At 42.8% G+C, this 4,758-nt stretch overlaps 1 protein-coding gene across 4 annotated transcripts in view; it reads right to left on the bottom strand.

The window, feature by feature from the left end:
- The window catches only part of LOC128075580 (high affinity cAMP-specific and IBMX-insensitive 3',5'-cyclic phosphodiesterase 8A-like), a 132,245-nt gene that overhangs the window by 50,330 nt on the left and 77,157 nt on the right, over nt 1-4,758 (bottom strand). The window lies entirely within an intron of this gene.

Here is a 4,758-nt window from a genome sequence, read left to right on the forward strand (position 1 = left end):
GAATGCGCTGAGCAAAGTCAGGCAGCACACAGCTCCAAATATAAATGGAAGTATGGAACGCTATTGTGTGCGAGCACAGGAACGGCGCTGCGTAGGAAGGGTGGGTGGCCACGCCAGCCATCTGCTGATGGAGCCCTCGAGGGGCTGCCGAAAAATCACCGTCCTCTGCAGGACCTCCCTTCCCTTTCCCAGCACGAGGTCTTCAACGGCAGGTACAGCACAGGACACAAAGCACTCTCCCAGCCTCCCTGCAGCACCGCACCACGGAGACTGGCCATGCCTCCAGCTCCTGGCCTTTCCTGTGTGGCTGAACAGAGACTCCTCTGACCTTCTGTGTCTGGAATGTTCACTGCTATCACCTACATTCAACTGAATTTTTACACAAAAGTTTGTTTCATGGAAGTCTGTTTCAGAGCTGTGCTTCTGCAGCATGCTTTCTGATCTGCTCAAACGAGCAATAAAAACCTCCTAGGTGAGGCTTATGGGAAAGTTAACCTGGAGGCCACTCACTACAGCATTTCCCATTTTTTACACCTTTGAGTCACTCTACATTAAATTACAAACAGACTAAATTGAAGCTCTTTCTGATATAAAAAGAGAGCTTGTCAGGAAAAAACGAGGGCTCCAAGGGCTGGATGCACCTACCAGTCGCCATCCACAAAGGGGAATGTGTTTCTTACGGGCTCCCTGCACAGTGCTAAGCTTTGTTTCTGCACAGATTTTGACATATGGCCGAAGTTAGGCCTTAAATTAGAATATTCCTCTTTGAATTGAGAAATGATCTTTCTGTGCAAATGAATAGTGTATTCAGTGTGGATAAAGCTTCTGCTATTGCACAGTCCATCTTATCTACTGATGTCATTTCCTTACTTGCTTCTGTAATATTAATAATCACCATATAGCCAAAGAGGTCATATACTAGGAATGTATACTTTAAAATTCTTTGACACTGCGGAAGGGTTTGAACAAAAAAATCAATGTTTCTGGCTAGATGGATGCATGGAATGACTTGCAGGGAGATGACGTGACATCACTTCAAGGTGGGGATAGAGAAACCTGTGCTCAGGGAAACAGACCTCAGATTACAAGAGAAAAGCAAGGGTTGAACATGGAAAGGAAAATTACTGATAAGCAATGAACCAAACCTTCACTACATAGCAGAAAACGGCCGCAAACAATGTAATCTTGCTGATGTGACCAAAGGATCACATAAAAATCACAAAAATCTGCTACATGGGTCCCACACCACAGGGAAATAACGAGTGTATTTTGAAGTATGTTGAGTGTTTTTGTTAAAAAAGAGAACCTTTAGCATCCTTTAGCATCTTTGATTTACAAAGTGCTTCACATCATCATGTAGCATTGTGCATGAGGTGTTTCTCTTCTTGAAGAAATGGTAATTTATTAAAATGCAAATGTTTCTATGTGGAAAATTTTAAATGTGTATGAAAAGCTATGTAAAGAGTGTAAAGTTAAGGCAGCCTTTTACACAAACTCTCTGCCCTTTCACATGCCAGAAATCATTCTTTTAAGTATTTCAGAGTTCAGAAACAGTATTCTGGGAAAGATCCAAACTCTGATGTGACAAGGCTTTTATAAACCAAGCAATTCTGGACAGAATTTTGATTCCTAGCAGTAGTTTGGCTGTGTATTCTCCCCAGAGCACATTATTTTCTCTTCACCAGTACACAGCAGTTACCAGATCTAGCATCTCCTAAGAGGATCTCATATTTGCTCTCTTCCTCAAAGCCTAAGGGCCAGCTTCTGGGGCCATGTAGCTGTATGAGATTACCAGCTTTCCTGGCAAAATGTTACTTCTACCTCTTGCAGATGCAAAACAAACAAACAAACAAACAAACAGAAAACACACAAAAAAACCCCAACCTCCCTTCAATTGCTTGATCCTAAAAATTCAAACATCAGAATCTAAGGAGAGAGAACCAACGTGTGCTTTTAGTTAAAATAAATCAGTTTCCCAAGCCCAGAGCACTTTTTTTTACTGGAATAGTGATTTTTAATTCTCTGGAGTTGCCAGTACCACACCAGTGCAGCAGAAATGGGTCACAACTGCTGTAGGACTTTAATCTGAGCAAGACAGGCATTAAGCACTCAACAAAACAGCGTAAAAAGGGCAAGGATCAGCTCAATTAAGTCTTGCTCCTGAAGCCAGACCTCAATCAATATTCAGATGGCTGTTTGCAGCAGCCAGTTCCCAAGGACAGGTCTGCCTCTTGCAAGAGAGACGAGAATCAGGAAAGCCAGGGATCAGCACACGTTCTGACAGTCCCGGATAGACACAGGTAACCTGGGCTAACATGCAGCACAAACGCCAAAGGTGGGAACTGCTGCTTCCAGTGCATGCCCTGCTACAGCAGAAAGCACAGAACCAGGTAAGCCAGCACAGCAGCTGGCTGCAGCCTGGGTCAGGAGACAGCCCTCAGCAGCCAGACCCAATTTCTAGGAAGTGCCCAGAGAGCACAGGCACTGACATCCATGGGAACTCTTCGGCTAAAAAAGGCAGCCCTGCAACTCCACGAGGAGGACACTGTGCTCAGAGCAATGTGTGAATGCCTCCTTGCTCTTACTAAAATCCAGAGAATGTTTAAGTTCATGCATGATTGCTTTGCTGAATCATGGCTTGGTGTTGTACACAAAGAAGTCTGTAATATGCATTCATTTTCAGTCTGACAACCTAGACATTATACAAATTATATGAATTACATCTTGTTCTTAGGATTGCGCTTGGACTGATTTTGTCAGTACCTAAAGAGAATTTCACTGGATATTTATTACAACAGCTGGGATTAACTATGTGCTCCAGTAAAGACACCAGAAATCCAAGCAGGAGGTAACTGTATATTTCCCATAGACTTTTCAGAATGAAATACAAATCTCAGTGTTTACTGACATCTCCACAGCACATAAACTCATGAAAGAAGTTTTCAGAGATCTATAAGAGGAAAGATAAAAGTTTATTGGAAAACAACAAACTGGCCACACTTATCTAACTTAGTTTGAATGAGACTTTGGCAGATCAGAAAGAATAGAGGAAACACGCCAGGCATTAATGTCAGGCTAACAAATACCAGGATTTCTAAAACTGCATACCAAGAAAAGTACCTCCAGTGCTTTTAGTCTTGAATTTTGCCCATCTGGGTAATTTAATTGAACTCGACATCTTCTGAGGCATGCTTACCTCCAACGCACCCACAGCACACTGTTGTTACTGCTCCCCAGTCAGAATAAAATCCCATCAGTGAGCATGAGCACTGGTAGCAGTACAACTGACCCAGGTAAGGACCTGACCCTTTTTACACAATTATTTAGGAAGCTGCACTTTCCACAGCTGCACCAGTTTGAAGTATGTACGTTTCATTGCCAACAGCCTTCTGAATGTTACAGCACCAAACAATCGAGCATCTCAAACAGATGACATTAAAGTCCCATTCCTTACAAACAAGAAAAGCAACGGCAATGGCAGTGTACAGGCTGAGCAGAGATCTCATCATCTGTTCACCCTGGACATCTATCATGTCACTGGTCGTTATTCCACCATGTTTGCAATTTTTAATCCAAGGCCCAAAATTCATTTAAACATGGATAACAGATTCTGATACTTTTGCTCCTGCTGTGCAGAACCTTGCTCTTTTAGAAGTCTAGATGAAGCGAGTATCTAGACTTGCAATTTGATTTATGCTTAAACTGAAGCTGGGGAAAATAGATTCTGAGAGCAAAGGTAGCAAAAACCCTTCACCCAGCACTGTGAATAGATCCAAATGAGCAGCCAACAAATAACACTGCACATCCAGATCTTCGGGCAAACACGAGTTGTTCTGAGCTCCTCTGAGCTGTACAGATCCACACCAGCACGAGGCCAAGTTCAGAACAGAATTTTCAGGGTCTGTATGAGTGAGCTCTTTTCGTTTTTAATCTTTTTACATGACTTAGCAATTACATTTCTGAAGTCACAGGCTGCAGGCTGCAGTTCCATCAAGCCAGGATTCTGCAAACCAAATGCAGAGCCATGCGGCAAAGCGGGGTCCCTGGGCTCTTTCATTTGGTTGGGATGAGTCCTGCAGTGAAGCTGCTTGCCCTGCTGGAAGGAGCTGCTGAGGACTGGGACCTGTCAGGGAGGTAAAACAATGTGAGGTGCTACCTCTGAGCAACATCTTACAGATGACAATTCCTGCAGAAACATTGGTGGGCCAGAACAGCTCCAGCTCCAGGACAGATTGATAGTCAAGTCATCCAGAATTTTTCTATACATCTCCTTGGGCCCCTGAGCTTTGTCACAGGTAACAAAGGTCTAAGGTTGCTCTGGGGTTAATGCATCCCTTCCCAATTTGAAATATTCTCCATTTGGATGTTGTTCCTGTGACAGATGAAAACCATCCCTTTATTTTGTTGTCTGTCCTCAGACAATAAAGAAATCTCACAAAGGGTCAAAATGTATCATCTCTGTTGCCAGCTAACAATTCCTTATTGCCATTACTCATTTATACTGTTTATGTTTTCCCATTGCCATAGTAACAACACAGACCGCTACAAAGAGCTGCATGAAATAAATCAATGGAGTCTACAGACCTGAAGGCTGCTCAATTAAACAACAGTTCAGAAGGGGGGGGATGAGAAAAGCTGTTACATGTTTCCATCGGACAGATTTTTATCATTCATACACTACTAACTAGCAAACATGATGTCTAAAGAAAACAGGATAGTAAAAAGTCTAACAGGGAATATAATACAAAGAGGAAAGTC

The sequence above is a fragment of the Tympanuchus pallidicinctus genome, unplaced genomic scaffold, assembly GCF_026119805.1.
Source record: "Tympanuchus pallidicinctus isolate F22 unplaced genomic scaffold, pur_lepc_1.0 scaffold12, whole genome shotgun sequence".
Taxonomy (NCBI): Eukaryota; Metazoa; Chordata; class Aves; order Galliformes; family Phasianidae; genus Tympanuchus; species Tympanuchus pallidicinctus.